At 39.8% G+C, this 23,604-nt stretch overlaps 1 protein-coding gene across 27 annotated transcripts in view; it reads left to right on the forward strand.

The window, feature by feature from the left end:
* Positions 1 to 23,604, forward strand: part of SORBS2 (sorbin and SH3 domain containing 2) — a 400,789-nt gene that overhangs the window by 14,034 nt on the left and 363,151 nt on the right. Inside the window, exon 1 of one of the 27 annotated variants that reach the window (XM_067551610.1) lies at positions 8,438 to 8,740. The exons of the other annotated variants lie outside the window; for them this stretch is intronic. The gene's annotated coding sequence lies outside the window, so the exon portion shown is untranslated. Of the gene's footprint in view, positions 1 to 8,437; positions 8,741 to 23,604 lie in introns of those variants that run through there. 27 annotated transcript variants of the gene reach the window in all.

Consider the following 23,604-nt stretch of genomic DNA (forward strand, 5'->3'; position numbering starts at 1 on the left):
AACTGATGCAGACTGTCTGCAGGGCCAGCCCAGGATGGCCCCTGAGCCAGTCTACAAATCCCCTATCAGCCTCTTTCATTATTTTGCTCGGGATTGATCTGGAACTAACTGGTTGATAGTTACCCAGGTCATCCTGCTTGCTTTCTTTTAAACATTGACACAACACTTGCATTCTTTGAGTCTTTTGGAATTTCCCTGGTATTCCAAGATTTGTTAAAAATTAACCTCACCAGGCCAAAGTCCCCCTGAGCGAACCGTTTTAGGATCCTTGGTGCGAGTTATATGGGCTGCTAACTTAAAATTGTTTAAACCTAGTAGATGTTTCTATTCTGTTAGTAATTAAAGGAGGATGTTAAAGTACTTTGTTCTCATGTGATACAAGTACATCGTTCTGCTTCTTAATACAGAACAGTAATTGAACACGTCTTCCATTTCTGCTTCCATTACAGATAGTTTACTAATGGCCTAAACTCTTGCTAGGATTTCTTTTGTTTCTAACGTACTTAAAAAAGCCTTAGCACCCAACAAGTAATTTAAGTGCAAGGACTTTTTTTCCCCTGTGGTATCTTTAGCACTCCTTTTTATTTTACTTAGCCCTGTCAGCCTTAGATTTTTTCCCCTAATAACTTTAGCTTTCCATATCAATTGCTTATATTTACCTTTTAATTCATATTGATTTCTATTCTTCCCTTTCTTACCATTTATTATATAAAGGTTTTTAGAAGTTCTACCTTCGTTTCAGCACTGGCCAGGATGACTTATTGTTTTGCATTCAGTTTCATTTGTTTTCCAAATTAGAGCCTTAATCTTACAAGCCAGTCTGTCTGGCCTGAATAGTTTACACAAAGATTGAAGCAAATTTCCCTTAGTTTCTTTTGGGGAGAAATTAGAAATGCAGGTAACATGTTACTGATTCTTTCCTCTCTGAGTCACCAAGAGCAGCGTGGCAGTGTTTGGATTATATACCCAGCAAAGTGTATCACTGTGTATATCGTAAGGGTAGGCCATTCCTAGACAAGCAAAAATGGTGGTGGTTGGGGGGTGATTTACATGTGTTTTTCTAGCCCTCTTGAAAAACCACTTAGCACATATTGTAGACCCAGGGTTAACTTGTTTTAGGTTCCTCAACCCATAAATCAGCCCAGATTAAAAGGTGGTACATTGCATCTACATTAAGCTCTAAGTGGTATTTCAAATAGGCTTAGCTAAGGCCTTGAAAACAAACATTGCAGTAATTCCCAACATTAGACCTTACAGGACAACCAATAAACACCTTCCTGATGATAAAGAAGTCTCTTTTTAGTATGGGTTGCAGAAAACAAAGGATGTAAATGTCCTATATCCAAAAATTTAGCTATAGGATTAAAATATACAGTAATTCTTTCAGTAAATTCAGTATCTCAGAGGAGAGTACAAGGTTGCCATTAGTGCTTAAGGCTCCTTCACATTCAGCTTTCTCTTTGAGATAGACAATTGTAGACCTTTGGACCTCTTGTGACGTTATGCTGGGTACAATCTGGATTGTTGAACAGCTATCCCCCTCCCTTATTCTCCAACATGGGGTGTCTTTTACAGTGCTTCACTGTGAGAGAAACTACTGCTCTCACACAGCCTCTATAATGTAAATTATTCCCAGCTATACTTATGGGTGCTGTGGCCAGCCATTCTTGAATTACACTGCAGATCAACACCAGGCAATTTCCAGTCCCAGACCCCCTCAGAAATGGGCAGCACAAGACGCACAGCCTTCTCTTGGACTACACAAGCTCATAATATCTGTCATTTTATTAATAGAAAATATGCACAAATCCTGTTATCTCAAATGGAGTTTAAACCAGCGTGCTTTCATTGAAGTGTTTGGTAGATAAAACAAGTTTAACAAAGATTTTAAGTGATTTCAAGTAATGAGGCATAAAAGTCAGAATTGGTTACAAGGAAATAAAATTAAATGCAATTAATGCCTAATTTAACAAGCTAAGTGAATTCTAAGCTAAAATCTCTCCCCACATGCTTCAGCAGTCTTACTGTCTGAATTCCTTTTAGATAGGATCCCTCCCTCAGTCCTAAACTGTTTTTTGTTCCTGAGCTGGCTGCTGTGTGGGAGGTGGGGGGGAGGAGGAGAGAGGAATAACTTGAGGCATCTGTTCCTCATTCTTATACTTTTTCCTCCTCTTTGAGAATCATCTTCAGCTGGGGTTCAGGAAGCAGTCTGGGGGAATGGAAACCTCTAGCTGTTTCTTTGCCAGGGTGTAAATTGCTTGCTCATGCTTTTTTTTTTTTTTTTCTTTTTTTTTTTTTTCCCCTGCCAAAGAATGGCCACTTAATCAGGTGATGGTCCATTTGAGTTCACTGTCACCTGGCAGAGGCCTTTTGTCTCTGAGGAACTGGTTTGCAGTTGTTTTTCTAAACTTAGAACATGCCTCAGTAATGTCCTACAGTAGAATTTTATAACTTTACGTACAATATCCCCTCACGTATTTTACCAGAACAATAATTATCAGCAAATTGGGTTTTCAAATGATACCTCACAAGGCTTACTTTGTACAGAATTTATCATAGTCTTGTAAAAAGGTGTGAACACAGGGGTTACAGCCTGTCATATCTGCATGGTACTTCAGATAACACATTTGTTGCAAAAAACAATTTTAAGTGTGTGATTATATTTTGCAACTGAACAACAAAACTGTAATTGTGCAAAAGGTGACAATTGTACAACTACACACCTGAAGGACTTCCAAGCACACTGAAATCCCAGTACCCGTATACTAGGAGTTATTGCTAATCATCACTTTACCGATACTAAGCCTTTTGTTGAACGTTGTAAACTTACCTAACAATAGCTTCCTCTCTAGCTGGTGTGGGGAACAAATATCTTATTTCTCAAGTTGCAAATAACAGGAAGGGATGATTCACACAGATGATAGTAACCTCACTCAACTTCTAGTCTTTTTCTTTCATCTTGCTCTGTAATCTGCTGACCAGGGTTTCCTCTTGGGATTTGCTAAAGTAAATAATGGCAGAGAGTGCAGACCATTTCGCACAGATTGTCTGAAGTCTGTATCCTTCTGCTCGTCACTGCTAGTTATGTCAGAATGCTAACAAAGCCAATAATTATGCATCTGATTTTTACCAATATGCTGTCTGATTTTTTTTTTCTTCTGGATGGAAACCATAATGCCCTCTTTAAGGAATATTGTTAAAATAAATACTGACTCGAATCTGGACAAGTTTATATTTTGTTCATAAAAATATAATAAAGTCCTTATGAGAATTAGTTTCATTGCACACACAGCTTATTGGTAGTATACTAACTTTATCTAACTCATTAGACAAGAGAAATAACATTTCAAATGATTACAATAGCATGTAGAAACCCCAAATTAGTGAAAGGCCCTGTTGTGCTAGGCTCTGTGCACCCATAAAATAAGACGGTCACTGATTCCAAAGAAGCAGTCTAAAATGACAAGAGACAAAAGGGATGGTGGCAAGAAAATAGTATTAGGTCTGTTTTACATACAAAGTCTAAATATTGTCCTTGGTGATTTAGGCTAAGCAGTGCTTTAAAACTGAACGTGTCAATTAAAAGCCAGCTGGGTAACAATGTGCCCTAGAGAACACCTGTTGTCCCCACAATGCCCATGCTGCTGCACTTCCTTTCCTCTCTGAAATATTGTTGACCAATAGGCAAGTGTGGGGAGGGCTGTAAGAACTGGAAGCTTGTACAACAAACAAGATAATTCATGGTGATATTATTGCCAATATAAACTAAAACACATTAATGCCATCACAACTTCCTAGTAATCAGTAGTTCTGAAAGCCCCTTTCTATTGGGGTGAGGAGGGGAGATTTTAAAAGCTCTGGAATAATAGATTAAACAAATAAATATTCTGCTCTTGCACCTTCCCTGGTTGCTATACCTTTTATATGGAGATCAAAAAACTCCATCTTTATTGAACTGGATTTCTGTGGTGTACCCTGACAGAAAATGTCTATACACATATGATAAACTGCTTAAGCAAATTGAGAAACAAAGCATATCAGCCTTCTGAAATAGACATAAGGCCACAGTACTCCAGTTGAGTTTTGTGCATCAGTGTGCCTGTGAAGTGAGTTGATGAAGAAAGAGTGACAGCCTCTAAGACTGTGGTGTTTTTTTTCTTCTGAAGAATATTATTTTCTTAATAGGTTTCAAGGCTGTATTTCTATTTCTTTGTTCACTGGCATTGTCATTTGTTTTGGATTTCAGGGTTTAGGATGCTAAAATTCACCTCTGCAGAAAGCTTTGCATTTCAGTGTTGCTGGACTTTGACTCTGGCATTGGTGGTGTTTGTGTGCTCCATTGTAAGGTTGGATTCTATGAATAATGTACAAAAATGCTGATTGTTGTTTCAGTAGCATACCTGTCAGTCTCAAGTATTTATTTAATTTTATAATGGCAGTTGCTTTGCTGTGCAATTACTCAATGTGAAAATACATGAGAACTAGTTTGAGAGACTGCCATTTAATGTATAACTGTGTTTCCTGGCCTGAGCCTAGTGAGAGCCAGGCTCAGATAGGCAAGGAAAGGCGTTTCAAGTGGAGCTGGGAAAGTAGCATGGAGTCACTTCACTCCCCGCTGCAAACATGCACGTGCAGGTAAAGCTAAAGCAGCAGACCTCTCCTTGAAAGCCAATCACCTTCCTTCCCTGTTCCCACAGTAACCCCTAATGCAGATAGATTTAGGAGTACTTCAAACATGGGGGGCCTCTATCTTGCAACTGAATTGACATGGGTGGACTTCTACACTTGTGCAGAGCTCCTATAAAATTAATGGGGCATGGCACAGATCCAACTAAGGATTGGTGCCTCAGTAGCAATCTGTTGACCCTAGCTTCCCTCCTTCCAGATGACCTGAGTGTGTATACCTCTACCCTCGTTGACACACCAATTGATGCTCCCTCTATCCTCCCCTATAACATTCACTATCGCAGATCTATTCTTAAACTCAGCCAGTGTTGCCAATTGGAGATTTTATTGATACTTGCCATAAATGGAGTTTTTCTTAAATCTCCAGTTGCTGGAATCATGTGATACTTGAGAAACTCAGCTTTTCTTTTTTTAACCCGAGTTTCTAGCCCTCACGGTTGTGGAGAAAAGCCTGGAAATGTGGGTCTGAGTGCACCCTGAAGGCTCAGAAGGAAAACTAACCAAAAATTCCCCCCCCCCCCCCCCAACCAAAAAAACAAAAAACAAACCCTCCATACTTGTATCCCATGATTGTGAAGCCTATCTCATGATTTTGAGGGTCTAACTTGTGAGGTTTTTTAATGCTTGGGAATGGCAATGCTGGTTAATACTCTTATTTTTGTAACCTTTGTCTCTTTCCCTCTTCCCTGTTTTTCATCTGTCAGGTTCATTGATTAGATCTGTTCCTGCCACTGTTTCTCTCCCTGAGAAGCCCTCTATACTTGGTGCTTCTGAGGAAACACGTGGGGCCATATTCTTCCTGGATCTTATGGGAACAGTGGGGGGGAGAGGGAGTTGCCTCCTACCTTTGCACAGTCCATATAAGGACCAGACAGAGTTGAACCCCATCACTCAGAGGAGCAAGAGATTGCTGTGTCCCTACTCCACAGGGGATTTCCCAAAGGGTACAAGGAAAGGTGGAGAGTAAGTAGAGCCATGTCTGTCTATTTTGGGCCGTGCAAGGGGCGGGCCCAGAAACTACTGCACCATGCCGATTCTGTGGTGTTGGATGCCTTTCAAGGGAGCTATTGCAGGCGGGGTAAGTTATTGTAGCTCCTGGGGCTGTATTGGTACTTTGGAGACCCCAAAATTTAGGAGGTGCAAAAGAGGGGCACAGTCTCTTTCCTGGCTACCCTCAAGCGGTACTGAGCTTTGCTATACACTCGAGCATATGTGTAGCTCAACTTTCAGTCTGAACACTTTCCATAAATAGTGCTACAAGAGTATATCAAGAGTATTGCACATTTACAAAATGATTTTCAAAGGCTGTGAAGTCTGATACATCAAAGCAATTTTCACCACTACACACACAGATGCTGCTCTTCAGTGAGGGCTATTTTATGTCAAATTTCAACTCTCCCCTTCCGCCCCCCCCCCCCCCTCCCAACTGTTTCAGCACTAGAGCTGCATCTAAAGTGGGGCAGAGAGGCAAGTGTCATATATGCTTCATAGCTCTATCCACCCTGACACTGGTGCCCCATTCCTTTGCGGCAGGTGGACTACAAATCCAAGAGTGGCTCCTGGTAGCTCACAAGTGGTCATTTTGAGATCCCGGAAAGAAAAGCATGCTGGGAAGTGTAGTCCATTGTAGTAACCATAGGTCTGGGTTATGGTAATCCCTGATGGGGAAATGGTGTGGGTGGGGAGGCTGTTAATAGCACCCTACCTTCAAATCATGGGCTGCCCAGGTGGTTTTCCCTAAAAGACTCTTTGCCCTTGAGTGTATAAACTGATTTTTTTGGGGTGATTTATTGTGTAATTTTCCAGCTAATGACTTTGGGGATGACAGCCTCCCTGAGACTGTAGTTATCCCATACCTTTCAGGGTGAGTTTAAAAAAAAGTTACCCCAGCAAATTGGAAAATGTTAACAAAGATTCTAAGGAACTGCTTCTGTGTTGTGTTGCCTGCGACAGAGTTAACTCATCTAGCAATAAGAATGGAGTATTCAAACAGTGATATTCATCCATCATATCTTGAACAACTGTGGCAAAAAAAATCTGTTTGTAATATAGATGAAAAACTGTATCACATTAGATTCATGGACAGTGACGAGCGTGGCATGCGCACACCAATGTTTTTGTTTTTCTGCACTAGGGTGTAAAGCAGTAAGGGTTTTGCAGATGAAAAGTGCTGCTTCTTTTAGCAAACATTGCACTTCCAGTTGGTGACAATGGCTCTTGTGAATTTGTGCTTGTAAAATTCTGACACAAGGTGAAAGATCATGCCTCTGGCACCTAAGAAGCATGCGTTCTGCATCCACTTTGTATGTTTGCTGTGGAAGTAAGTGTTCTAAAACTGAAACAATATTTCCCCTGAATGTACTATATACCCTGCAGTGTCAAAGATTTTCCTCTATTTAATTAAAAATACTGAATTCTAAAAACACTACTCCTATCTATTGAACACAAACAGTAATATATTTTTATTACTGTCTCCTTAATTATTGAATTGTAATGAATTTTAAGTTTCACCTAAGCTTTCTGAACCCTACTGGATGTTACAACATAGCTGTTCTCAGCATGCCTACAGCTTCAGCTGAGGCAACTAAGGAAAGTGCTTAAAAACAATACATTATGCTGTGTTCTATGTCCTAGAAGATTCCCTGGTGAACTAATAGCCTAGATTATTTTTAAGATGGTGAAATGTCATTTGGAATAAAGCATAGTACATAGGAGTTACAGAATCCATTTAATAGAGGAAGCGGAGGAGAAGGGCTGCTTACACTGGTCTTTTCACCTCAGGATAGTGAAGTATAGGAGAGTTCAGGGATACTTGTGACCTGTGTATCGTAAATAAAGGTTCTGGATAATTCACAAATTATCTCTCCTAGGGATGGGCACCATGTTTTTGGGGAAAATTCAAGTGTTTAAGTGACTTGGGTGCCCAAATGCTTGTTACTTTTGGAAATGGGATTTAGGAGCCAAAGTGTCAATGGACACTCCAAAGTCACTCAAGCACTTTTGAAAGATGTATAGCTTAATATTTTTTTTTTTTTGGGGGGGGGGGGAACAAGAATAACACATTGTAAAATATTTAAGAATCTCAGATTCATGCTGTGAAACAATTGGTGTAAAATTACCTATACTAGTGAAGTGCAGCAAGTGTGCACATCTTAAAAGGGTATTTTATTTAACTCTACTCGTGTCTCTGCAGACACACACCACAATGACATTTAAACACTAGAAATTTTTCAATGTCTTCCAAAAAAAAAAAAAAAAAAGCATTACCACTCTTCTATACTCTTGTGTTTTCATTTACCCCGCCTTGTAAAATCTAAAATAGATACAGGAGGGCTATTCTTGCTTCAGTGATGCAATTCATAATACCTTTCTAAGATGGATTAGTTATCCTTATTTAACTGTATCCTCTAGAGTTTGTAATAACCTCCTTTAATATATTGTCATTCCCATCTGCTTTGATTTAAGGCTGATTATACTAGCTCTCCTTAAAACTGGAAACCACCTGATCACTTCAGCGCAGTATTAAGCAGATGCAGTTTATAATATTTTCAGTGTGTAAACACAGTTTGCTATTGTGAAGTTATCCATTGTTAGGTTTGCCCTTGTTTAACATGCATACAACCTTGGAAAACTAATATTAGCCTTATCCATTGAAAAGCTAGTTTTTGTTGTTGGGTTTTTTAACCTGCTATTGTTTCCCTAACAGCCAATTCTCCGTATGTATCCCTTGGGGAACATATTGAACACAGCCGAAGGTTAAGGCAAGAAAAGTACAGTGAGCCCAGCAGCCAGCCAATCAGACTCAGATAGGTCTAAAGATCTGATGCTTCCAGACAAATGGTAGAGGGACACTGATTATGCTTCCTTATTGTGCATGAATACAGCATACACATTGTAAATGCCTCCAGTACTGGCAAAGACTGCCGTGCAGATCAGATAGCTCAGAAGGGGCAGCACTGCAAGGGTATAAGCACATGCCATGCAACTCATTCTGTGATACATCCTCTGACAAGCTGACTGCAACAATTCTGTGCTGGAATGTTCTCTTTTCAAGGTATCTGTTCCTTTCATTGTTAATTGAGTCTGTTTCATTCAAGGTTGCAGAATTACAGGGATTAGCAGAGTGATGCATGAGACTAAATGAATTTTATCCTTGTCTTGGCCTAATTATCAGTTTTAAAATGTCTAAACTGTAAGTAGGATTGTAGAACTGTTGTACATTTCTGCTGACACTTGCTATTGTACTCTATTCTCAGTCAAATAGCCATTTACAGATAGAACAAGCTGATCTATCACCATGGTCTTTTGTTGCTGTTGCTTCTATCCCATTATAACTTGTTTTGTGTGCAGCTATATATGAGATCAATTATATCTGTTAAATATGTGAAAATAAGAAAGGAATGCCTATAACCCAGTATAGCGCATTTTAGAACTGATACATGCAATATATGTAAATGTAAAGAACTCTGAGATAAAGGATTGCAATCAGCAGACTAATGGCGAAGGAGCTTATAATGCCTTACACCAATGCAAGCAGATGTTTTATGAAAATGGGCTACTTTTAATTGTGCCCTGGACTCCAATATTACTATTGTGTACAAGAATTGAAATGCCTTAATTATCATCAATGCTGTAATGAGCAAGCAGCCATCAGCATATAGAGAACATTTTTTTTGTTAGCTTCTAGGACAAATGACAGCAAACTGAAGTATCAAACAAAGTAACTGAAGACTAGAGCATGGGAAATAATTGATATCAGTTTATTGACTGAACTAGGGGGAGGGAAAAAAGTGGGTTGCCCCAAGATGGAAGTCCTTTAAGTTACTCTTGCTGAAACTAAAAACCAGGAAAAAAAGTTGTTTTAGGTCAAACAGAATGTTTCACTTTGAGTCAAATTACATGCTTTGTTCAACTTGAAATTAATCTTTTTTTTTTTTTTTTTTTTTTTAAACTTTTGTTTTTGGGGAAGGTTTTTAACCTTTTTGGCTGAAGGTATTCATGGAATTCAACTTGTCTTTTGTGAATAGTTTTGGTTAACGAAGATATATTTGAATTGGAAAAGATACAAAGAAGGGCAATGAAAATGATTTAGTGGGATGGAACAACTTTCATATGAGGAGAGATTAAAAAGATGGACTGTTCAGCTTAGTCATTTCTTTTCTAAGGGGAGATATGATAGTGGTCTATAAAATCATGAATGATATGGAGAAAGTGAATAAGGAAGTGTAGTCTTCTACTTCTTCACATCACACAAGAACTAGAGATCACCAAATGAAATTTAATGGGCACCAGGTTTTAAACTAACATAAGGAAGTACTTCACACAACACAGTCAACCTGTGGATCTCATTGCTATGGGATGTTGTGAAGGTCAAAAGTATAATCGGGTTCAAAAAAGAATTAGAAAAGTTCATGGAGGATAAATCCATCAATGGTTATTAGCCAAAATGGTCAGGGATGGAATCCCATGCTCCAGGTGTCCCTAAATCTCTACCTGCCAGAAGCTGGGCCTGGACCATTTGATAACTGCCTTGTTCTGTTCATTCACTCTGAAGCATTGGGCAGTGGTCACTATCATAGACCGGATACTGGGCTTGATGGACCATTGGTCTGATCCAATATGGCCATTCTTATGTTGATCCAAAACTGTATTTTTTGGCAAAAGCCTTATTTTGTTGGAAAATTTTTGCCCAGTTCTGCTAAAGACCCAGAAGAAATGTATTTGACCAGGCAGTGATTTTGTGGAGCATTTATTTATGATAGTCACTGTCCTCATTTGTCTTATCTGCAGCCCCCATCTATCAGCAGAGATTAACAACGAGTTTGAATAATTAGTCATACTCTTGTTTGTTATGCAAACAGTTGAGCTGCTTACATGTCGTCTTATAATAAATGCAATATAGTTAAGTAATGAGTTATCAGTAGGGTGTGACTCAATAAGTTAAAATTTCATCATAAATATGCCAATTGAAGCAATACGAGTCTGCCACAGTGAGGCTGGTGGATAGAAAAACAGGTGTAATACAGCAACTGCTGGTGCATTCAAGTGATAGGGACAAATCTGAGTTCCAATTGTATTGCTGAGGTTGCATTTTATTTTAATTCCATGTAAGACTTCTGCTTCTTGCTGTTTTCTCACTTTACACCTCCAATTAGAGTTAATGGAATAGCTTATAATCAGCTTTTCAGGGTTGTAAGAAAGGATGATGGGTGAATTTCAGTATTGATTCCATGCACAAAAGTGCAAAACCTGCAATACTCTTGATCTTTTGTGTTCAGGTTTGCATTAATCCTCTTTAGTTCACTAGGACCTTATGGTGTTAATCGACTCAGTGTAATGTGTGATCCAGTATGGCGCATATAATATATATACATAAATAGGTGGGTTAAAGAAAGAATTATTGCTATTGAGCTAGGGTGGCCACTCCACAATTGAGACCATTCCTATCAGGGGCTGAGCATCTCCTGGGAAGTGCTGAACACCTTTTTCCTCAACATTTTGTAGGACTAAGCCCTAGGCTGCAGGGCCATTTCCATTGTAACATGATTTTGACATCCCTCCCACCTTTCACTAAATAGATGGGGGGGGGGGGTGTTTTTTTTTTTTTTCCACCTTACATCTAACTTGCTTAGACCTAGTCCAGATGGCATTATTTTGACAGTTTATTAATCAAACAAGTTGTTTTTATGTGTGGCTTAGAAAAAATAGATGTCATTTTTGAAATTTTTTTACATAATTTAGTAACAGCTTGACTTAAAATGCATTTTATACATAGCTCCCCAATGAAAAGAAATAACAACTTCATCTATATATTAAAATTTCTAGTCAATATTTTGTGGGCTTTGCAAGTTCCATGCTCCCTGCTGCACATTATCAAGGTGGTGGTGCCTTTGGCATTTCCAAGGTTCAGAAGTGATGCCCGTCCTTTACAGGGAATGAAAGAAGTCTCTGTGGACTTTGCAAGCTTCATGCTTATTGCTGTGGCTCCTTTACAGTTCCTTTACAGCTCTAAGGAGGGCCACAGCCCAACAGCTTAATTCAAGAAATTTACAAGGAACATCCCCCTTCCTCGTTGGCCACTTGGTCCACACCTCTCCAGGCCCATTTCCTCACACGTCCTTTGCTGCCAGCTGCCCTCTATCCTTTTCCCCTCTGCCCCTTTTTTTCTTTGTACGCACTCATGTTTCCTGCTACTCTCAACCTCATGTTTCCTGGTCAATAGTCCCTTCCTCACCTCACAGCTGCCCCATTATACATTATTTTCAGATTTATACAGCTTCAGAACCCTTATTTACTTTGTATTGCATTTTATTTATAATTTTAACTATCAGCACACCCCTCCTACCAAGCAACAACACATAATCAAATACCGACACCTCAACATATCTGCCTGTCCATCAATCTCTTGACCTCTCTCCAAAGGATAGGCGAAACAAATCGGCTCTGAAGTATGCCCCAAAATGTAACCACATACAAACTATTCCAGTATCCCAGGGATCTCTCAAAGAAAATCTTCCCAGCTGCTGTTGTATCAAGGGGGCATCTAACATCAGCACCACCACTGACCACAAAAGTGGCAGTGGATCAAGGGGCTTGAGGTGGTCTCTCCAGGTAGGCTGGATCTAGGCCAGTAAAAGCTTTATAGGTAAAAACCAGCACCTTTTACAACCTATCCAGAAGATCACTCAGCACCCCAGCAAGTCTTGAAGCCCAAGCAGGTGACCATCTTCTGAACCAGTTCCAGCTTCCAAATTGATTTAAGATATAGCCCCATGTAGAAAGCTTTGCAACAGTGCGAACAGGGTGTGTGTGCGTGTGTGCGTGCGTGCGCGCAAGGGAGAACAAAAAATGGAAGTAATTTTTTCCCCCCAAGTATCACTCTGTAGCACCCCCACAAAAAAAGGAAGTAATTTTTTCCCCCCAAGTATCACTCTGTAGCAAGTTTTCTTCAGCTGGAACTTGTACAGATTGCATCATCTTCACTCCCCAGCAGAGCAAGGGAGTAGGTGTAGTGGGATTCTTCACTGCATCTTTCACTTGCGGCATGTGGAAGAAGTGAAGAGGAACCTCACATGATTGATTGATTGATTGATTTTTTCCCAGATCTCCAGAGTAGTGACTAGCCTGCTGTTGCTCCCTCAGAATCTAAAATAATGAAGCAAAACCTTAATGCTGTTGGTCTGTGTTTTACAGCATGCTAATATGTGCTCTGTACTGCAGTGCAGGCAGAAAGACAAGGTCCCTCCCTGCCCTGAACAGCATGCAATCAACATTTGCTATTGCTCTTCTGCAACTTTATCCAATGCTGAGTAAAATCAAAGGGAGGCTATCCATTTACATCAATGATCTTTTGATCGGAGCCCTGCTCTCTTGCTCCCTGGGTCTTTCTGGGACCCAACTCTGCTGCTAACACTCCTACTTCTTATATGATCTTGTTAAAATTAGTAGGCTATTTCCCCCTAAATGTTATATTTCAAGAAAATGAATGCTGAGATATAGGGTTAAGATTGGGAAGCAATAGGGGGGAACATTTTAAAATATTGCATTTGGTTTGACTTTTTGAAAAAGCAGGGGACATTCACAGACAAACTTACATAAGTCAGTTAAGATTGTCAATACATTCAGTTATAAAGCAAAAACAGCTGTTTTCTATTTTTTCACTTATAAGACAAAAGAAAAGCAGGTTTTTTACTTTAAGGTAAACTAGTAACCATGGCAACATTCTCCTACCTCTCTTGCATATTGGGCACAGACATACACCAGTTTTATGAAAATTATCCAAAAATATCTTCCAGGGGTGAGGGTTTCCATTAAATGTCAGTATTGGTCTAAGGATGCCTCCTAACTTTCTCTCGGGATACCATATGATAGTAACTGTCCTGCAGAGAACATTCAGTCTGAAAAGTTCAAATCACTATTTAATAAGGATTGCATTAGGTTTAAAGTCCGTTTGTGATACTGTAGTAAGCCACTGAGGCTCAATCCAATATTCACTCAAGTCAATGGGAAGATCCCTGTTCACTCCAATGGGCATGTGATTGGTTCCTAATTCTTAACTTTTTTTTAAGTTGAAAGATGAGCTATAAAAGTTTTGCTAAAAGCTATAAACTTTTGTTTTTTGACTCTTACAAAGAACTAGTATGGCCTAGTGGGTAAGGCACCAGTCTGGGATTCAGGAGGCCTACGTTCACTTCCTTGCTCTACTACAGACTTCCTGTGGAACCTTAGATAAGTCACTTAGTGTCTCTGTGCCTCAGTTCACCATCTGTAAAATGGGGATACCAGCACTTGTCTCTCAGGGGTGTTGAGGATAAATATGTTAAAAATTAACATCTGAATATCTATCATAAGAGTTATATACACCTTAGGTGCTATATAGCTGCTGATTAAACATGTAACTAGTACTTTTTAAATTACATGGTTTAGGAGAGAAGTCTGTGTGCAGATTTTTCAGGCTCCCACAAAGGGATCTACAGGCACTCCCATGCACAGTCCCCTTGAATGGCTCCATGCAGGAGTAAGAGTCTTCCCTTGAGGAGAAACTTGCAGGATCTAAGTAGGCAGACCAAACAATACTATACATTCAGGCTGTGCAGCGTCATTTGAGGATATAAAACCCAGAATGATGCAGCATTGTGGTTTTCTCCCACCACCCCACAAAAAAAAGTCAACTTTCTTAGCAAGAGGACAATGCTCCTGCTTCCGGGAGAGAGATGAAGAATGAGAGGTTATGAGCATGACAGATAAGTTGATGAGATGGATAAGGGACGATGTTATAGGTAGAATTGCCGTGTGTGTGTGTGTGTGTGTGTGTAAATTCAATAACTTAGAAAATCATTTTGCATTGCAAGGGGGATAATCTAGATGACCTAAAAGGTATTTTCTGTCTCTAATTTCCATAATTCTAGGTTGTTTTCAAATAATTCCCCATAATAATGGCATCCTCTACTAGGCTTCCGCAGTTTATTGTTGCCTAGTTATGCTATTCTAATTGCTGATCACAAATTCTTGTCATACCATTTTTTTTATTGGACACTCAGAGTACAGCAAGCCGTCAATAGTTCCCTGCCTAAAAAGCCTGCTTTCCCTTTGTTAGGGTAAACTTGTAACCATGGAAACATTCTAATGCTTTTGTAATAGTTGGAGCCCTTCAGAACATTAATCATCATCTTGTCCTTGTGTTTTTAGCTCCCCTGGCCTTTCTTACTGAGTCACTTTGTTACCTGTTTTGAGGCTGGACCTGCACCCTATGGACTGGGTACGCTCGTATTTTAAGTGATGATGAGGATTCATGCTGCTCTGAAGTGGTTATATCTGAGTCGAAAACTCTGAATTCTGACCATCCAGCTGCTTTAAAACAAAAGTTGCATCATACCATTGCCATTTTAATTAGAGAGAAATATCAGTCATTTTGCAGTAATTGAAGTGCTAGACAGTGGGGGCTAGATTCACAAGAAGGATTTAGGAGCTTAACTTAAGCTTCTGGGTCCAAAATTTAGATCCCACAAACCCCCACACAGCTGACACCTAACCCTGAAGGCACCTAATTCCCTAGCAGCCTATGTTTCCACTAGCTAAGTCCCCTAAATTTCTGCACGTGGGGAGATGCATGCAGCCACCTTAGTCCTGACACCACCAAGGAGCTTGGTGGCTATCTCATGACTAAGCCCTGCAGGCTCACAAAATGGGCATTCCTTCACCGATATCATCTGCAAGACCCAGTGCAGTAGATGTATGCAGAGATTATCTTGAAGTACATCTACCAGATCAGACCACGCAGACAGCATAGCTGGAGGAGTAATTGTCCCACATTTATCCAATAGCCCAAAGTTTAGAGCGCTCACCCAGGATGAGGGACACCCATTTTTGAATCCCAACTGCCTGATGTGGAGCAGGAAACTGAACCCAGCATCTGTGATCTCCCAGGTCACTGCCCCAACCACGAGGCTGTGGGGAATTTTATCGTGGGTATTCATGTCTGCTATGGGTGCTGTTCCACTTGGTATTAAATAAACATTTAATTTGGCCAAAAAAGAGGGAGATTCTATATCTCTGTAGTTAAGGGCCCCCACCTGTGACGTGGGAGACCCAGATTCAAGTCCCTGCTCCAATCAACGTCTGTTTGATCAATAGCATATCACTTAGAAAGCTATCCGGTCTCAATTTTAAGACTTCAAGTGGGAGAGAATACAGCCATAAAATTTTAGTTTTAGTTCACCTCTAATTCTCCATTTCTCCCAGGTCTGTTTCCAAGTAGAACTAAGAGAAAGGAATAGGGAGGAGAGGGCCCTGCGGAGCAGTGTTTCTTATAGGCCCATTTTCTTCTCCTCCACTGTACAAGTTACTTATTTGGTTTCCTTGTGATTGCAGTGGGATGTTTTATCATTCTGACCTTCTTTCAAACAAACACTTAACTCTGTACATTTCAAATGGTTTAGAATATTCTAGTTAGCATATGTATCCAGCCATATAGGATAACCAAGCATACATAACAAGTGCCATGTAAGATATACTGCAGTTTGGAAACTTTAGAATAAAGATAATGGACCATAACAACCTTAGAAAGAGAGGCTGTGGAGATTTTTTTATTCTGAGTTCTCCCCCTTCCCTCTGTATCGAATTAGTTTTGCTGCCTCACGCCCCTGGAAACACAGGATATGTATGCAGAGTGGCTAGTCTGTTATTTCTTATCCCTGATGGGATACAACCCACTTTTGTGTGTATTGGCCACATATGACTGGTGGTGGAGGTAGTGGTACCATAGTATGAAACTATGTAAGTATGTTTCCCCTTCACAATGCCAGATCCATACACTACCCTAAGTAACAGATGGGATGATATTATCTCCCCTCCCCCCCCTTTTCTGTAATACTGCATATATAATGCAGCCATATTTCAAGAACTTTAAAAGAACGGCTACACTTTCTTCATCTTGACATACTTTTGAAATAGTTCCATGGGAGGATGAAAGAAACCTTCCTTAGGCTATGTCTTGGCACATATATTAAAGATGTGTAAGTAATTAATCCAATTAATAATTGTTTCAATGTCTTGTGGTCTGCCTAGTCTCCATGGTAAAATGAAGAGATATGAAGTCCCTATTGCTCACCCAACAAATTTATAAAGTACACAAGATCAGGTTTCTGGCTGGTAGGCGTGGAAATGAACAGGATCCTCCTGCCCCCCAGCTCCCGTTCTCTTCTCCCCCCCCAAAACAAAACAAAACAACAAAAACTCCCTGAAGAAAGGGAGGGAGAAGTTTAAATTAGGATGTCTGTGTGGAACACTCCAGAGATTTGAAACAGAAAAACTGTTTCACATCTACCTCTGTGTGTTGTAATTTTTTGTAAAACTAGGTCTCCTGATGTGCCTCTGAGCCTGTAGGTGGTACTGTAATATAAATAACTGCTGAAAAGTGGTGTAAAATAACACATTGATCAGGCTGAGTAAGTGCTTCTCTTTATGTTGGTAGTTAGCCTGTGTTCATCTGCAGTTCTAAAAATGGTTGCGTTTCTTCTGTATGAACAGACACTGTGATTGTGTTAAACTAGAAAATGTCATCTGAAATTCATACATGACATGCTCCTGTAAATGGGTTTGCATTAATGTTTTTGACACCACTGATTCATGAAACTCTTCCTTCTGCTTACAAAAGTTTGTTATCCAATCAGGAATGAGAAACAATCATATGACTTAGATGTCCAATTGTAAAGCTTGATTAACATATTTTTATACTCAAAGCAACAGTTACAGTGAGTAGTTTACAAGCAATTATTGAGAAGACAATTATCTATTCAAAACACTTGCTGAATGATTGCAGATAACAAACTTGTGAAAACTGAAATCTGGTCACACGTGTGAACATAAAAGGAGAATAAATTCACTGAATAAACTGATGGAACTGGGGAAGCTTTGCAGCTACTTGTGAAATTTGAACAAGTATTCACAAGAGATTTATTTTGGTCTCCTCTAAAGCAAAATTTAAGCAAATATTGCAGAATGTTCCTGGAAAGTGTATTTTGACTTCATGAGTACTCACTCTGAAAACCCCATTCGGAGAGTAAAACCAACTAGTCATGGAAGAGAAACATATTATGTGAGCTGCTGTTTCCATTCGAAAGAGCTTGAATTTGAAGTGCAAATACTGAATGCTAGAAGCAATGCTTAAAGCACAGTAACCTGTGTACAATCCAAAGACTTTACACTAAAACAGTCACTGAATAATTTTGATCAATGAACATGAACAGCTAAAAATTTCTATAAATTTGAACAACTTGGAAATAAAAAAGGATAAGTTCAACAGACTAGTTCTGCAAGAAGTTTGACCAGCTTTCCTCCCAAGTGCTTAAACAACTGTACTATAATGGCTTATGTGGAAGCTCTGCCTCCAGAGGAGACCATTCAAGTGTAGTTTCACAGCATCTAGTGAAAATTTCCAACACTGTTAGATTAATCTTGCATGTATTATTTTGGTGACAGGACTTTTGGGAATAGTTCAGACCAAAAACGTGTGGCATAGGTATTATTTTGAAAACTAATGGAAACACCATGTCATAAGGGAATGGTCAGCCAATGAGCTTCTTCAGATGATGTAATGTTTCTGACTTGGTGTTTTATTGGCTGAGTGTTCTGTCACTTGAGTTTTGGAGTGGAGTGGTTCTGTGGCAGCTCAGAAAACTTTCTGTTCATCATGTACATCTCAGATCAGCTCTTATCAAACTAATTTATTTTTCTGACCCACCCAGCAATTCTGCGAACTGTTATTCACCTGAGCAGCTCCATGAAATCAATGGGACTGTTCTTTATATATAAAGATTACTTACATGTTTACAGGACTGGGACCTTGATTGATGTAGCTCTAAATATCGGCTCCCTGGAAGGGCAGGGAGTAATGAACATGTTTAAGTTGTGGGGTTCTGCATTAGGAGATCACCATATTATTCTTTAAAATATTGCTCCTTTTCAGCGGTAACTTAAAATGACATTAGTAAAATGAGGTATTTTAAAGAAACATGCTTACTTTTGGAACTAAACCCATTTCTATTAATGGCTTACAGTGGAAATATATATTCATTGGTTTACAATGCAACTGCAATTGCTGGACTCATGCTTCATCTCAAAAGAGACCTTCATTAGACTTCATGAATGTATGCAGATGAAAAAACAAAGTATCTAGATGTGTGCCGATGTTTGGTAGGATACGTGAATGAACTCCTCTATCTGAAAATGAAGAATGCCCATACAAATAATGAAAATGGGTGAATGGATAGTGGCTTTTTGTTAACTGCTGTATGGCCCTGTAGCATATACTGCTTTTTTTTAAGTCAGATTGTATTTTTATTGACATTTTTAATCTGCATGTCTATTTTGAAGTGCAGCAATAGTTATAATACTGAGTAATTAGAGAACAACATTGGTAAGGAGAGATGCTAGTTCATTAAACAGTTTGATAGACTCTAGAGAGGGAAACAAACTTATACACTGCTTTCTTCTGACAAGCATTATCCCCATTTTACTGTTGGAGAGAGTGGGACAAACTCTTGATGTGACTTGCCCAAGACTATAAAGGCAGACAGCATAAGAAATGAGGACCCTATGATAACTGGGGTATAAAAGAAAGAATTGAGAGGTTTAGTACTCATTTTAAAATCTAATAGTCATTTTGCAAAAATAAGGCAAAACAATTCATTTCAGAGTTGTAACTTTCTGATTCCAAGTTTGACTGAAGCAAAGTTTTGTTGCTCAGTTATAAATCTTCAAGAATAGACATTTATAATGGGTAGTGGTGATCAGAATACCACTTTAAGAAGATCAGATCTAGAGACCCAAAATGAAGAGTGATAATTTGTCCAGATTATGCTCAGAGTCAGACTCTAACTTCATTTGCACTGATGTAATTTCAGAGCATCTCCTGTGCAGGCAAAGGAGTTACTCTGGATCTGCCAGTGAAAACTTAAAGCATTTGGCTCTCTTGGTGGCTTATCTATTGCTATGGTGCTTGGTGGACTGTGTTGAAGATGGTGTATTTTGGAACAATTCGTGTTTGAATTGACATCCTGTAGATGACATTTCAAAACAGTCGAACCTATATAAATGATATGATGTCTGTGGAATGGATTTGAAAACACCATCTAATTGGAGCTAAGTACAAATGTAGTGCAATTTCGATTTAGGATCTTGATCCTCTCCATTAGCAACGGAAGGAGTGAAGGAAATCTGTTCATTAAGACATGTTTTGAAAAGTTTCTAAAAAACCATGAGGATAGTTTTGATACTTGTTCAAACTTTAGCTGCTTCTATCATCAGGAAAGGAAATTCACAAGGATACGCTATCCAGCAACTGTGTGTGTTTGACATTTTCCCATTGAAAACTTTTGGAACTCCATTTCATGAAACATAATATTTCACTCCAGTTCAGATGATGACAATTTTTGAAATATTAGACTTTTTCCATGGTTTGGACATTCCTATTTTTGATGTACTCTAGCTACCAACCAACAAAAATGAAAGGGGAGGAAGAAATTAATAAAATCTAAACTATCAAAAGTAATACCCCAAGCAGAGTTTTACTCTGAAAAGGGAGAAGTGCTAGTAACTCTATGAAGAGTCCATGCAGGATTTTGCCATTATAGGAAGGAACTCAGCTACTCTGATGACGGGCAGCAGTATAAAACCCCCAGATAGATATTTGCTTTAACCAGTAGAAGTTGAACAAGTACAACAGTTCAAGTAGTGTAAGCTGACCAGATGCCCTGGTCATATTAGGACAGTCTAAGCATTTTCAGTCTCATTCTAATCCCAGGCATGTTTACCTGCACCTCATCAATCTCCTCCTAGCCCTGGCCAAAATGGCCATCTACAAGACCAGGGAGAGGAGGTTGGCTGGGGAGGCGCTCTGTGACTGTGGGGCCTACTCTGTTCACTCACGAATCCAGGCAGAGTTCATCTGAGCATCATCCACCAGCTCCCTTGACGCCTTCCGGGAGCAGTGGGTGCTGTCTGGGGTTCTCTGCTCGATGTCCTCTTCTGGTTCCCTCTGTTTGACCCTGTGACTCCCACGCAATCAGTTGTGTCCTGGGTCCAGTGACCCCCCCCCCTCCCCCGGGGGGAGGCGCCTTTAGCAGTGGGCCGGCTCATAAATAGTATACCGAGACAACTTCTGACCTTTGAAAATTGCCCTTTTAGGGGAATTACAAATTAAAAATCACCAAGTGCCAGTGATCTAAAGCAGTATGAGCCCAGGTAACTACTCCAAATTGCTTAAATTGCCTAATTTTAATGGACTGTGGTGTAACATCTGAAGGACTGAACATTACCATGGCTAAAACTGAACTCCTTATCTTTCCTCCCAAACCTTACCCACTACCCACATTCTCTCTGCTGTCATCAGCCTCACTACTCTCCTTGTCATTCACGCCCATAACCTGGAAGTCATCCTTGACTCCTCCCTTGTTCTGCTCAGGAGGTGTTTAAATTTTGCTGCTGCTTTCTCATAACATTTTATTTTTATCTGTTCTTCTGACACTTGTCCAAGTGCTTATGCTATACCTCTTGCTGCTGCAAACTCCATGTCTGTGACATTCACGTTCATCACCAATATCCATTCAAAAGCAGCTGTGGAGATCACTTCACTGGCCCGTTGCACTGACTCTAACCCTTTTTTTTTCATGTCTATTGGGTCTCTCTTTCCATCACATCAAATTCAGTCTTCTGTTCTCAAATTCAAAGCCCTTCATAAATCTTCCTGTCCACTTATCTGCTTAACTCATTGCGCGATGCCTCCTTGTTCTTGGTCAATTATACCAGCCTTAAACACTCACCTGTCTACCCATCTCACAAATGTCTCCATTCTGTCTTCCATTACACCCTTTGCAATGGGACACCTTCGATGGGTGATCCAAGCTCACTATCCATTCCTTCAAGCCCCTTCCAGAGACCTGCTTCTGTTGGGTGTCTCACTCAAGTCAACTGGCTAGCTGTATTCTGGGTTTGTTTTTGCTTTCATCTGAAGCCTCAGAGTGACCATAGCAGGAGATATGTCTTTCTCACATGCTCAGGATCAAACTGATCACCGAATTTGGGGTATGGAAGGTTACACCCCCAAGTCAGATTGGCAGAGGGAGAAAGGGAGGCTTGCCTTCCTCTGCAACAGAAGGCATGGTTCACCTGCTAGGATTATCTCGACATTTCTCAGCTAATCTATTCCCTGCCATTGTAGGGGCCTCAGGCATTGGGTGGCACATTGGTCTGTCTTGTTCTCTGCCAATGGCACACAACAGTTTAGTCATCTGAGGACTAAAATGCTTTAGTTTAACCAAGGTCACTGGACTCAATATAGCAATAGTTGGGTTAAATTAAGTGTGATATATAGGAGGTTAGACTAAATAATCTAATGGTCCCTTCTGACCTTAAACTCTATGGAACCAAAGATGTGTAGTTTGAGCAGCAATTGGGAATAGCTGATTTGATTGTATGTTGGAAAGAATAAAGCCCTTTAAAATTTGTTTGGAACTATTAATTAATCATTATGGAGGATTTAGCATCCTGAAGCAGACTGTCCTTATGGGTCTGGAAAGGGCATGCTACAGAGTGAGGTGCAACTGTAAATAAATATCTACACCTACCTAACCTATGTGCCCATCTGGTCTTACTATATGCTCCTTCCCCCACTTCCCTCTTGTTTGTTACTCACTTGTCGTATTGTGTGTCAAATTAGATTGTAAACTACAGGAGGTGAGACTAGATGACGATAGACCCTTCTTGTCTTGGAATCTATAAGCTCTTTTGGTGAGGGACTGTCTACCTGTATGTTTGTACAGTGCCCTGATCCAGTTTGGGGCCTGTGACTGTGACCCATCCATGCCTAGGGTAGCCCACCTGAAAATGCCAAGGTCCAGGCAGGCTGCAAAGAGGAGAGGAGATTCTCCCAAAACTAGTGGCTAACTAAAGTTTTATTCACCAACCAGTCACAAACAGTGCTCCTGATTCCCCACACTGGTTATCAAGAAATCCCGAAAAGAAATACACGGTCCCCTTTATTGCATTTCAGTCTCTGGCTCCCAATCAGCAAGTAGGTCCAGTAAAGAGAAAAGTTATTTAAAACTCTGTTCACTTTACCAAAATGTTCTCCTGATCCCCAAAGTGTGAACCACATTACAGATCAATATTGGTTTGGATCTTACCCAAAATATCATGCTGCCAGTCAATCCTTTAGTATCTAAAACGAGAGGTTTTTTATAAAAGGAAAGAAACAAACAAGTTGGGAGATGTTAAATGATCAAAGGCATCAGATACATACAAATGATTGCAAAGTTCATATATATCAGATTCTTAGCAGTATTGTGGCATTTGCAGGCTTGTACAGTTCCTCTAGAGTATATCCAGTATCTGGATGGGTCTGTCAGTCCTTTGTTCAAAGCTTCAGATGTAGAGAAGTTGATCCAGAGATAGGAAGCAGGAATGAAGACAAAATGGAGATAGTGAAGCTGCATTTTATAGTTTCTGCCATGTGGCTTGTTCCCAACACAAGTTCACAGTACATGGGCAGGGAAAATCATTTGCAGTCCCCCTGATCACAGGCCTGTCTTTACATATCCCGATGACTCCTAGGTGCAGCCCCTGGTTTCTCTCCCTGGTCTCGTATAACTGATGGCCCTTGATGAGTCACCAAGCAATCTGAACAGTCTTGAGGCTAATCTGCCTGGGTGATGTAACTCAATAGCACAGCACAAACTTTTGGATACAGATATCACACATTCATAACGTATCATACAAAGATGATACATACACAAACAATATTATCATACTTAGCAAATTATAGCCTTTCCAATGGTACCTTAAATGGCATATCTTGTAATAATCATTGCAATTTTATCATATTGGTATTAAATATTATAAATGATCACTTGTATGCAAGAC

This window comes from Emydura macquarii, unplaced genomic scaffold (genome assembly GCF_026122565.2).
Source record: "Emydura macquarii macquarii isolate MOO-44397 ecotype Brisbane River unplaced genomic scaffold, CSIRO-AGI_Emac_v2 contig_1363, whole genome shotgun sequence".
Taxonomy (NCBI): Eukaryota; Metazoa; Chordata; order Testudines; family Chelidae; genus Emydura; species Emydura macquarii.